General features: G+C 37.0%; 1 protein-coding gene across 2 annotated transcripts in view; it reads right to left on the bottom strand.

Moving 5' to 3' along the window:
• The window catches only part of NKAIN2 (sodium/potassium transporting ATPase interacting 2), a 508789-nt gene that overhangs the window by 62446 nt on the left and 432340 nt on the right, over positions 1 to 14003 (bottom strand). The window lies entirely within an intron of this gene.

The raw sequence follows: 14003 nt of genomic DNA, 5'->3' as shown, positions 1-14003 counted from the left end.
AAAATGCTAACTAATGTAATGCTTTCATATTTCAGTAGGCTAGTCATGCAGAGAAATGTTGAATAGTTTAACCACTCTGATGTTTACCTTTTGCAGTAGAATTTTCATGTGCAACTTCAATTTCTAAGACATTTTGAAAAACATTTGATTATGAATTTCAACATCAATTTGTGTAACTGTTGTGTATAGGACAATGATAGAATCTAGAGTTGGTATAATTTTTTTTTTCACAAATAATCAAGCAGAATCATAAAACTTATTTTGAAAATTTTCAGTGCAATGAATTTTTGAAGGGAATTATAGATAGAGGAACACAATGATGATTTTTATATACCTGTGGGAATACAAGAAAAACTGTTCAGAGCAGAAGCTCTGGAGCAAGATAAACAGCATATACCTTCCTAGGATATTTAAAATTGTAAAAAGAGTTAACTTTTCAGTCTCAATTAGCCTCTATGTTCATATGTACAGAACAGGAGTTAAGACTCAGTTAATGTACAACAATTTAGCTCCCAACCCAGCACTTACAAGAAACAAAACATTAACCTATTGTCTATTGGATGTTGAAAGGTCTTAGGTGGCAATTATATCTTTCTGGATCCTAGCATGTTTTCAGAGGCTCCAAACACCACTTGTAGTTTCCTGACTAACAGTCTATTTGGGACAGAATAAAACTTCTCAAAGTCTTTGGAAAATTGTTTTTAATTTCAATTAAGTTTTGTTCAAACACTTGAATTTAGAGAAAGAATTATGACTCTTCTCAATAATCTATGCAGTGGCAAAAAAATAACAAAAGTGCCACAGAATCAATCCATGAGGAAGTTAATGGTATAATCACTTCTCACTCTCCCTTCAAGATTTCCTCTGAGACCTACTCATAGCTCTATAAAGAGCTATGGTCAAATACAACCTCTTGCTCTTAAGCGTGTTAAGGTTCAAGAAGGCACCTTTGCCAAGTTCACTGCAAAGTTCAGAGATGATCATAAGATTAAACTCCCTAAAGTAAACAATGCTCAGATGCTGGGCATTAGTTCAGTCCACTAATGGTAGCTGTCATTTGTGGCTGTCCATAGTCTGGAAGTAGATGGGGTTCATTTTGTTACACTGAAAGTACTCTAACGTTTTTATGTAAGCAAGTTGAGACTTTACATCTCGACCATCACCAGAGGTGACTACCAGTAAGGATGTAAAAGAGTAATACCTTTATATGACTTTGTAAACAAATTTGTTAATTTTTTTCAACTTAAGGACAATTACACATAGAGAAAACAAAAAAACTTGTTCCTTCTCTTGCCTGTGTTCTTCTAGATTGTCATTGTTAAAATGAATAAGTTCAAGGAGACTGAACAGCTTCTCAGAAGGAGCATTTTTGGACTGAGAACACAATGTGTTGTGGTGGGATCTTCTTCATCTCTGATTTTTCAAAGTGGTAGGATTAGATGACAATTATTTCAGGTAATTTTTAGGCTTTCATAGTCACTGTGTATCTTATGGCTGCAATACTGTTTTACAGCTTTGAAACACACTGAAAAAGCAATAAATACTGCTTACCTATATTTTACATAAAACAAGTATAATAATTTTAATGACACTACCCTCATTCCATCAGTCAGAGCATCACAAATTATAGCACTGTAAATGTGCAGAAGGCTGTGAAAGGACACGGTGCTTTAGAAAATGATAATATGTTTTGTTCATGAAGTTTACATTGCTGTAAAATTTTCTGCACTGTTATATTCTGATCACTGCAGCACAGAAGAAAGAAGAAGGAAAAAATTGTGTTCTTTTGACAGACAGTGATGTTAGCAACATCTTTTCAATATAAAAAGCCACTGAAACCTAAAATGCAGGTTCAGGCAGAACACAAAACAAAGATTTAGGAGATTAATGCTTTTAAAGATGAGATTAACTCATGCAATGTGTAGCAGAAAATGTTTGCAAGAGTTCACTGCAATCTTTGAAATATATCTGGGTTTATCCATTCTGTACATTGGTATCTAGCCACAGCAAAATTTCTGCAGACGTCTAATAGAAAATCAGGAGGCTGTCATCTCAGAATGAGGTGAGCACCACCAGCTGATACAGCAAATGCCAAGTGGCTATTTAGCAGTACAAGCTAGGCAAGACTTGCACAGAAAAATACCAACCCTCTCCTCCCATTTGTATCTGAATCTCTGGAAACTAAATCAATTCCTAAAAGCAGGGATGGTGAATGTAGTCTATTATTCCCTGACAGACCACAGAGTATTGTTCATATGGACAATCTATTTTGTATAGGTGAGCTGCAGAAGCAGTAAATCCTATTAACCTGTTCAAAGTCAGATGAAGACATTTAGAAAACAGAAGAGCTATTACACACTGTGGTGAATGAAGACTGCATCAAAGAAAAGTTAAATGAATGTACCGTCTATTAGATTATGTACAATTGCAACTGGAAAATCCCCCAAACTCTCTTATCCTTCAGGATATTAATTAGATTCCCCATTCTAACTTGCTGACCATTCATGCACTGTCCTCTGTTATGTCAATGCTAATTTTCCAGATTAAAAAAAAACAAAACAATTTCAAGCTATCAGCACTTGTGTGGAAAATGCTTATGCTTATACTATAGTTTTACTAACACATACTTCCTTTACCCAAACCATATGGCATTCTGTGTGTACAGACCACTCTGGAGATTTACAGTAATTATGTCATGATGTGCTTATTGTTATGGATTCAGCAGCCTTCCTGCATCTCTACCTGCCTTGTTCAAGAGCAGCTGCTAGCTTCAAGCTGTTGTCTGCCTCCAGCAGCAGAAGCTGAATGATGAAATGCTTTCCAGGAAAGACATGTTTTGAAGCAGACATACTGACAATAAACCAATTCACTGGGGAAGCATAACATTGACTGGATAAAAGTTGAGTAATGATTCTACGATAATTTACTGAAACTGGGTGCAATTTGCTTTAAAATAAAAATTCCCTCTGCTGCTGGTGTTGGACTTAAAGGCCTTTAACAGATAAAAGTGTGGCATTTGCTTTTATGAAGTAACTGATCTTTAGAGATTCATTAAACCTCATTATTTCATCTTATGCATAAGTGACTATTAATACTAACTCACTGAATGAGAGGAATGGGAAGAATAGTGTTGTCAGAAACAAGGCTCAACAGTCCTCTACCATTCTTTTTCTTTGCTCATTGTGTCTGAATACTGAATTCAGTTGCAAAGGAAAGCCTAAATCTTCTAGTAAAATGGGGAACACTTAAGATGAGACTGGTTAATATACTCCTCAATTCTGTGTCTGGTTTTCATTATAAGCAAGCAGTAAGCATTCAGGCCACCTGCCTCCAGCTTTAGTGGGAGCTGCTTGTTGAGGAGCCCCAAGGGATACATCCTGCTGTTGCCTGTTGTGTAGCCACTTCCCAACAGAGCACATCTTTGACCAATTTACCTACGCTGGAGGCAGGAAGTTTTATCTCCCAATTTTGTTTTCCTAATATTAGGAGGAGAAAATGTGAAAAAGGAAACAGTTAACTGATTAGGAAGAACAATAGGTGCAAAAATGTCAGAGATTGTGCTGCTGTGCTCTTATTACACTGTCCTTGCTGGAAATGGCAGCTATTAATATTTTATTGACTTGAACCTCCAGGGTAGACTCCAGATGTCACTATTTGATCTTTGCCTACATATCAGGAAATATAAATTATGTTGTGTCAATGTTGAATTCTCATCTGTGGCAACAGTTATTATTGGCAGACAAATGCCCCTATGATTTTGCAGATCCTTTATTTCCTCAGCTTGTGACTAATCCCACGTGACTGATCTGTTCATAAAAACCCCAGACATCCAAAAATAAAAATAAAGTAGAGGCAAAGTCCCAATGCTTCATTTTTTATTTGTATATGTTAAGAATTAATTATTTCATTTGTACATTTTGGGAGAGACTGGAGGCTAAGACAACAGAGCCCAAGGCTAGCATTAAAAGAATGATGTGTGCTGGAAAAAAATCTGCTCTATTGGTTATGAAAACAGGAATCGCTTTATGGCAATCACTTTCAAGCAGTAGGAAACAGAAAAACTGCTGTCTCAATAGTACTGCATTTTAGCTGAATGATACTGCTAAGGAATACATTTGATAGTCTCCCCCAAACACATCAGCAGTGTGAAAATATGCTAACTGTCCAACCAGAGCTGAAAGTAACATCTATTAAAGAAATGGTGAGAGTTGGCTGATGTTTACTGAGCATATATGCAAAGACAGATTATCTCTGATTTCAAGAGACAGTAATTTTCTTTACTTGGATAAAACAATGATGTTTTTCAGTAATGAGTATTACCTGGAATTTAAAATCTGTTATTCATGTGAAAGCTTCAGCAAATTTATAGAAAAAAACATTCTCTCCTTACACTGCACTGTAGAAGTCACAAGAGCTAAAAGTCCTTAGAATGTGTCTGCAGAGAATCATACTCACTGTACTGCATAGACTTTCATGTGCTACATGAGTGGTAGAAAATTGAGAATTTTTCTACAAATAATGACTATTTGACTCCATGTTACTAGGTTACAATTCATGCTCCTTTCTTGGACATCATGCTCTGGCCCAACAGCATGATTCAAACACTAGCTACAGATCTGGCTAACACTGATATTACTGCAGCTCTAGGTATCTCAAATCTTATGTATGCAATTGCCTTGGCATGGTGGATATACAGGGGGGTTAACAAATGAAATAACCTAGAGACTGCCTTCTGGCCTGGAAGCCAAAAGGTTTGGCATAGCTTTTGCTCACACAAATAAGGTCTTTTCAAATCCAGAACAAGGCAAGCAGACCCAAACTATGCGTAAGGATGCTCCCTGGTTTGCACAGCCCCTGCCCCTATGCCCTGCTGCTGTCTGGGCCAGATAAACAACATCGACAGTAGCAGGTGGTTAACCAAACCACAAAAAAAAAACCAAAAACAGTTTAGGGCTGATGTATTTTCCAAGAGCCCTGTTTCTTCAGAAAATTTCCACTCAGACCGACTTCTGAGATTGCAATCAGAAACCTCAATCAACAAAAATATTAGGAGCAGTTTTCTGATCTTGCTTTCTTGACCTGCCTAGGATACATACTCCAAGGGCCCTAGGACATATGGTTACAACAGAAAGTTAGGTACTTTCTAGAATGCAATGGACTTGTCACATTGTCTTTGCTGGGAAGTAGTGAAAAAAATTTACAAAGTACATAATGTAATAATACTTAATGCTCTTATTTTACACGCTCATAAAGTACATCTAAATGCTTCTAAGATTTCTACTTTCCCTAGAAATAGTTAATATTTTTAGTGGAGTAGTTAGTTACACCAAAAACAACTGAATTGTTTTTTAGAAATTTAGAATTACATTGAATTTTAGAAATTTTGTAGTCGATACAGGTTCAGTTGCAGTTGCTGTGAGTCATAGAGCACACATTATTTGTCTTTGGAGAATTTGGAGTGTAGAGCGGATTTTCTGTACTGTGGCATTATGAACAGGATTGTCATGACTGAAACTGCACAATAGGTAATTTTACATTTTCAGAGATAAATCTATACTTTCATGCACTCAGAAAGCTGAAACATGAAAGTACACTACATAAAATGGAATAGACAAATTTCAACAGATATGTGAAACCCTTGCCTGGAAGACAGCCAAAGCATGGGTATTTTCTGCATTTTTGAGGGGTGAAAATATCTCCATACCAAAGTCCTTCACATACATTCAGGCAAGATTACCTTACTCATGAATTGAGGCTACTTTCTTTCAGAATGGAAAATGTCCTTTACGAGGTGTTGAACAAAACGACAAAATATGAGCTTTCACTTTTATAAGGCAGTATTTTAATGTTAGAATACTGAGCAGAGAAATGCTGGGGTAAATTCATACTGTGGCTTTTTTCAGACATTTTAAGAGCAGTGTTCCATTGGATGATTTGTGCCATCACAATCAGCTCAGGAAAGGGGTTGGTGAACCTAGCAGTTCACTACAAATTTTCAATATGAAGAGGGCTTTCTTTTTTTTTAATTACTTAAGATTATAGAAGCTTGTGATATTATTGTTATTCAGATTAACATTATTCTTCCATCTAAAGCAGGTTTTTTTTTTTTTTTACACTATGCAAACTCACTTGCATAGAATATCTGTAGAAAGAAAATGGACAAGGCTCTTTGTTCAGAGTCTTCAAAAGATGCAAAACCCAAAAAAGATTACTACATGAAATGACCCTAAATTCAAGGCTTTTGAGCTGTGTATAGCAGGAAGTGGTTTACTTGCAGCACTTTCACTAGAGCAGTGTCATAAAATCACAGCAGAACTGTGCTAGTACGGAAGCTGAAGAATAATTTAAATCCCAGCTGTACAAGGAAGAAAATCAGCTAGCCAGCAACACCAGGTAACACAGCACTACCAGCATCACATAGCCCCAAGACAGCCATGAGGCACTGAACCTGGGGAACTGTAATCTCATTGCTGCATCATATGACTATTTATCCCTACAGGGTCAGGCCAAATCAGAGTCCCCCGTGTGAAGGAATACATATGAGATGGTCAAAACAAATTCTCAGGAAACTTCCCTCTAGGCCCCATAATAATGACTCTAATGTTCAGCTCTTGATAATCACAACTCTGTTCTTGCCCAAATCACATTCACCATTTGCCTTTGCTTGTATAAGAGTATCTGTGAGAGTTGGAACTGCTTCTTCCAGTCTCAGCTCATGCTGGTGCTGGTGCCTTTCAATCCATCAGGGAGATGAACCTCTCAGAGAAAATTCTATGTGCTCTGGCCTTGTAGCTCTATTTAAAGCTGACATCTCTCCACTGAGTTGGAGCAAATTTATTTTCAGAAAATTATCATACAACTTAGCTGTGTATGAGTGTTCCCAGTTCATTAAGGGAAGGGAAGCTTCTAGGGAAATGAATGGTACAATTTTACTTACAAAGCTCCGCGCTCATTAAAAAACAGTTTATGCTTTGATGTGTACAATTCTGTTTTCTGCAAGTATTGGTAAAGAAATGCAGGTAAAATATGATAGAAGTAACTACAGAGAACATGTGTAAGCAAAAAGATAACTCTTACAATAATCCTTCAAAACTAATGGCATGCTCTAACATTATTGTCAAACAGAGAAACAGCAAATATACTCTACTGTGATGTCAAAGATGCCTGAACCTGATGTTGCTCCTCTGCTAACACGGCACAACAATGTTATTGAAGTAGCACTTTACAACAATTCATACCCATTGTACTGATTTTGCCCAACCTTGCTGTGAGAAAACAGTCTTTCTTAAAATACAGATCTGTATCATTAAGTATCAATTTTACTTCAATCTGTGTGTTGCCCTAAAAAGGAACTCCACCTTAATTAAATAACATTATTTTTTCCCATTAGGGTCAAAGAGTCAAAATTTGATCACATGAACTCTTATCTCCTTTCTCACCTATAAATACTCTCATCACTTTTCTAGCTCAGGAGAAAGCAACCAACGTGCAAGGTATATGCATGCGTATGTATATGCAGAAGAGGTCAAAAGAGCGGTGGGGGAAGAAAATGAGCAAGAGTAAAACTGAGTGAGAGCTTTTGTGTGCAAGATGTACTTCTAGAACAAAAGAAGAATTTTGTGTTGTCTAGAAAGGAAAAAAGGCATCAGGTTTTTACTGCAAAAAGATTTAATATATGCTACTCATGATCAACACAAAGGAACTGAGGAATGGGAAATTAAGAATCCAATGTCAATTTACTGCTAAGCATATCTGACACATACATATTAAGCATATCTCATTATGCACATTTGGAGCACAAAAATGGGATGTGCTGGGTAATTATTAAAACCCAAAGCCTATATCAAGCTATGGCACTTTCTAAAAGATAAATGTTATCCATCTGAACTCATTTGAAGACCCTTTACACTGTACAAGCTCTCAGATGATCCCTGGCCCTGAGCCTTTGTAGCTCTGACAAAAGGACCCAGGCATTTCAAGCTGGAGTATCCAGGGTCAAATAATTTTTTGTTTGTTTTCACTCATGAGTATTTTGGGACTCAGAGAAACACCATTTTGGTCCTTGCCTCAATCCTAATGGTATAACTGCTTTTATTTTTCATGCAATTCTGTGACTCCCTCCCTCTTCTTCCGTATTTCACTCTTTTGCTCTGCTCCTGTCATATAGTCTGTCCTGATGAAATATGTGCTTATATATATGATTTACACTCATTGCACGCTTCTTTTAGTCCTGCTCTGTCATTTGGGAGTCTCTAGTGGAACTTCAGGTCTTTCACTCTGCTCAGGTCTTATCAATATATTCCTTCTCCCACCCAAAAAAGAATATACTTTTCCCTACAGAACTCTCATTTTCCTTTTCTGCTCTAACACTTAATGTACAAGAGCACCATTTCTCTAACTTCTGCTGTTCTCTCCTCCTCATCACTCACCCAGTAAAGCTACTTCCATCTCTCCACAAGGACATGAGACTACAACATCAGCTGTGCTATGCTAACATTAAGATTTTTAGAGTACCTCCTTCTAATTACTGTCAATCCTTCAGAGAAGCAGAGACTGTTACTGCTTCTCTGTTCTTCTAAGACCACTTTAATGTAATACTTAATTACTTCGCAGTGTTTTAATGGAATTATCCTGTCAACATCTTTCTGAGGTATTTAGGAACTATTGTTTATGTAGTACAGAAAAAAACTGGCACAAGTTAAGCACCCTGCCAAAGGTTGTACTGTAAGTCTACAACAAAGCAAAGATTTTGAAGCTGGCGTCCTAACTGTTTGGCTTTATTATTGCCTCTTAATAGCACTGTTATGTTTCATGATGCTTTAAATCAATCTGACAGCACCGTAGCTTGGAAGGTACTACAATACAGACTTTGCAGAATACCAAACAGTATACATTTACTGTAACTAGTATGGATGGTTAATTACATATTACAAATTTTAAAGCATGAAATAATAATTTGAATGATTGCATAAAGCATACGCTCAGGAAGGAACAGAAAGGAATTAAGACTAATGCACAGCACATAAAAGTGAGTGAAAAAGACCACTATGAATATGGTCAATACTTTCATGTAACTGTTTACTTAAGGTTTTATTTATTTGGCATGTAATTTATCATCAATAATATAGATACAGTATGTAAGAAATGCTTGTCCCCTACTCATTTATCTGGAATAATGTTGCACACTTATCTTTACAATATCTGTATTACTATGTTGGTTGCTCTGAAAATAATGCCTCCTATTTATTTCTACAGAAACAACAACAGATACAAAGATACAATAACACCACTTGATAAAGCAAATTCTCAGCTACAAAATACCATTCCTTTACAAAGTTACCAACATTAGCTCTGCATTTTCATCATCTATATGTAAAAGCCTGTATGCCATGCTTGTAAAAATCTGCACCAGTGGAGGTAACCTACTGTTGCTGTCTCCACTACTGAAAGACATCAGTACATCACTACTGCCTCACTGTGCTCATATCCACTATTTGGTCTCCATACACATTCAAGAAATGTCAATGAATATCAGTGGGTGCCATTTTTTCCACATCAAGGTGTTCAAACATGCCTTTGCTTCATACACACTTTGACATCATTTTGTCAGACTGGCTCTCTGCTGCAGTCTGCCACATGGGAACAAAATGTAATGGAATATTGGTGGGAAGGTCACCCATATTGGTTATGACATCGTGGGCAAACATAATGAAATAGGAAGCATTACTTCAGAGCAGCCTTCACAAATTCAAATTGGCTGAGGTGATTCCTTCACATTAGTCTTATTCCCATAGATCAGTCACTTAGTTCCACTCAAATCAATAGACTTGTGAGTGGGTAAGTGAGGAGTGAAAGACAAGCATAATAAATTCTTTAAATCCTGTGTTGGCAAATAGATATATAATTCTGTCAAACTTATCACCATGGCTGATCTTTTATTTGCATATTTTGAGAGTTTTGATCTACAAATGGATTTTAATTTGTCTATTTTTAAAAACAGCCTTGTGGGAGTGGGGGCAGGTCATACATAATCAAAGCACTGAACACAGGCAGAAGGAAGATGTAGAGAAGCTACAGAAGCTCTGATTCTGTATGAAATGCAATTACCATTATTGTAACTCTTTTGTACCAGAAAACAGCCTTACTATACTGGGTATCATCCGCGTTCAGAGTTTTTTTGAGAGATGAATGGATCCCTATCTATGCAAACATTACAATCTTATAAACTGAACATGAACAATTTAAGAATGCTTTTCTCACTGCAGCACTTGGGAAGAGGCAGAAAGAAGAAATGACTTTCTCAAGGACATTATGGTAGGCTTGGAAACAGAACCAATTGATCTGAAGCACAGCTCAGGGTCTGAACTGAAATAATTTCCATTTGCTGTACTAAGATGAGTTCAATAAAAAGCCCAAGTGAAGAAAACTGTACACTGAATCTGTAGCTAGAATTAGACATTGATGCATGTGAGTACCCGTGAGACTGTGAGCTTGAGACCTTTTCTTGGCCACAGTATCAAAAAAGGTGCATTTTCTATCAATACATAAAGCTCATGCCCTCTCTAAGCACTGACATTACATGCCAAGGTTAGCAGGGGCATACAGTCTTCACTGTACCTCCCCAAGCACTGCCTTCCCATGTTTTTTCTCCTGCTTTTTTCCAATTGTCTGAGGATTGGTGGGAACTTTCATTCAGTCTTCACTACATACACAGTATGCAGAATGCAACTCAAATTTCACAAAACAGTACCAAATCAAATCTCCATTAGTACTACTGGCCTCATTCTTTACCTGGAAAAATCATCTCCAGAGATCAGTAATTTATCTGCCCTAGATAACCCAGGAGTTCTGAAAATGAAATAGCTTCTCTAGTGTAAGCATTGAGAATCAATATCCATTAAAGCCATAAGGACACTTTAAAATATGAAACATATGAGTATCCAAGTCATGCCATCAGCAGACCAATTAATTTTGGTAATACGTAGGCATACAGGACAAGCTGCGGTCTTCACAGAGAACTTCAAATGGTCCAAGTACTCAGATGTCACAGCTTTGCAAATGAAGTATTCCTGGGAGAGACAAGTAAAGGAGAGGATTTGGCCTAGTATGTGAGCACAGGCTGCAGGGACAAATGGGTTTGTGCAACAAGGCAAATTGGTTAGCCATGGCTGAAGTGATATATTTTTTGACTATATATCAGCACTGATGATTAAAAATTACTGTTGGCAAAATTCAGTGACACCTCAGATGTGAAGCCGTTACCTTCTCAGACACATCTATGGCATTCACCAAGAATTGGGGAGGACAAGAATCATTCAATAGAAATACTGTCCCCACAGTTTTTCCCAGACCTCTGGGTTTCACACAAAACTGAACTGAAATCCTACCCTTAGCAGTTCTGTTCAGTTCAAAACAGCTGCCTGCTGCAAGTGGTGCCCTAAAAGTATGTTTACATATTTTGCATCACTGCAGGGTGCAAAGCTACACTTCACATATATTGTCATTCTCCACTTTCTCCCTTTCTCACTCTAAGCCACACTCTTTAACTTACTGGAAGAAGATGATAATGCACACAGATAGAGTGATAGCACCAAGGCTCAGCTCAGTCTCAAAAGAACCATATGGGAGGTATTACTATAGAACACAAAAGGGAAAGTGACAAGCATGGTGTGCGGCACTGACATTTTGGTGGTGAAATGTTTCAGAAAAAAACATCACATCAGTGGAATGAAAATCAGTGCAATTAAATAAATAAGTCAATTCCACAAAGATGAATCAGTTAGTGGCTGAGAAAGATGTGCTGAAAGGAGAATGGCTGCAAGACAAATATAATTGTGCATTTTTTTTTTCTTTTTCTGATGCAAGGATTGGTTGATACAGCTCTGTAAAGGCTGTAGTCTCCCACCAGAACCACCAGATAAAATGCTGTTTGGTATGAGACAAAGGAGAGGTTGTGGCTGCTCTGCAGCCCCCATTATCACTGTGGATTGTTCCAACCTTGCCTTTGCATACATAAATGCTAAATAGCCAAATCAGGAGAAGTCTTGTTTTATCAGAGCATTTCCTTGCACATATTAAGTCTCAAATATTTTTCCCAAATTTGAAGCTTTTCTAAGCAACAATTGTTCATTTAGTCAAAGCATAGAGACCACCAGCCACAATTTTCTGTTACTTCTGCAATGTGGGCTGAAGTAGGAATTTTATCCAGTCATTTATTTACCCTGTGCAAAACCCACTCTGCAGTAGCAAATCGTCTGTGCGCCATCATTTCTCTTTAGTCTTTAAGCCAGGTATTATGCAATGAACAATACCACTCTGCATGCTGAGGATTCTGAAATTTGGGACTATTTAACCTACTTGTCTTAATTACTACATTTTTTTATAGGCAGTAAAATCAAAGAAAGTTCTACAAAATTTCGCCCTTAGAAAACTAAAATCAGTGCTTACTTGCACAAAATTAGCAGTAGCATTTGGATCACTTGCAATCTGGTGGTTTTTGTTTTCAGGGAGATATCTGGGGAGATAAGGCGACTAGCAGAAAATAAATATTCTGCACCTCCTCAGGAGAGTCTGTCTGCAGTTCTTGAAATATTCCACATTCTAATTTAAGTCTTTCTTTTTAGAAAGTATAAATACTGGAGAATTTATACTTTTATTTTAGCTCTTGTATTCCTTCCACTAAGTATTCCACAGCAAACACCACGTCTATGTCGAGCCTAACCTTTGGCACCCAGCTTCCATACAACCTTACCAGCAAGATATACAAAATATACACAGCATAATGTTTTCAAAGACTGATGTAAATGGGCCTCAGTGGAGACAAATTTCTTTGTAACTTTTTGTCTATAGACAGTAGAAAACATCCTTAAAAAAATACCGCAGTGCCACCAGTCTGTGAAAAAGCCAAGATCAACATTAGCTTGATCACTGTCATGAACTCACAAATAGAAAGCAAGTAACCAATTTGCAGGTAGCAATTTATAGATCTACAGTTAAAGTGCAAGATCCACTTAAGTGCCCATAAAAGGAAATTGAAAGGAAAGATTAATTTCTTTCCACTAAAGGGAGATAAATCTGGTGCAAGGTTTGGGTTTGTTGAAAGCTTGTTTACCGAAAACAAAGAAATATGTTTTGTTCCAGCTTTGTGTTACATGTTACTGAGTCACACCAAGCAATTCCTCTCTTTCTCGACACGTTTTTATAATTGCGACATTATGCTAGTGCTTCTATTAGAAAAAGAACAACGTGCCCACTATCAGAAATGTGAAAATATATAAACACCAAAGTTTGAAGAACCTGGTCTGGAAAACTGGCCCATACTATTACTGAGTTGCTCTTTATCTATGATAATTATGTTTGCAGTACCATGAATGGAAATATAAAAATAGTTGTAGCTGCCCGCAGCTACCAGATGACTGATGGTTTGTTATTCTGTGCCATTCTCCTGCTTTGTAAAGACTTTCTTATCTAGAAACACATTTCTGTTTAGGCAGAGACACACAAAAAACCTTGTTGTACCAAGAAAAGAATCAAGCTTAAACTATATATACCTTGAGGTTTTTGTTCATCATTCATTGCACACCAAAAAAACCAACAATCCAAACCCAGAATAAAATAAAAAAGGACCAGATATCTTTCTCTGAGTTATGATTGAGTTAATAACAATTGCTTGTAAATAATGTTGTAAAGCTATTTTAATTTGTTTACTTAGTCACTTTGATTTATTATTTTTTTTTTGTACTTGTCTTGTTGTTGTTTGTATCAGCTGTAACTTGCCATAATTGAAGATGTGATATATCTGGGCAAGAAATTTATTTTATCTTTCAGATCTGCCCAGTGCCTGCCTTAATAACTACTTGGTCAGGGTTCTTATGCTTTCCTATAGTGGGACCAGCTGAGGTGTATGGAGGAGACCTGGGAGGTAGATGGACTTTGTCACGGTTTTGTGATTTTTGGCTTTCGGTATTCCACATCATAACATCACTTGGGACACTGGGAGTCTA

The sequence above is a fragment of the Lagopus muta genome, chromosome 2 (assembly GCF_023343835.1).
Source record: "Lagopus muta isolate bLagMut1 chromosome 2, bLagMut1 primary, whole genome shotgun sequence".
Lineage (NCBI taxonomy): Eukaryota > Metazoa > Chordata > Aves > Galliformes > Phasianidae > Lagopus > Lagopus muta.
Note: the sequence above shows the minus strand (reverse complement) of the source record. Positions and strands in the feature narration are given on the sequence as shown.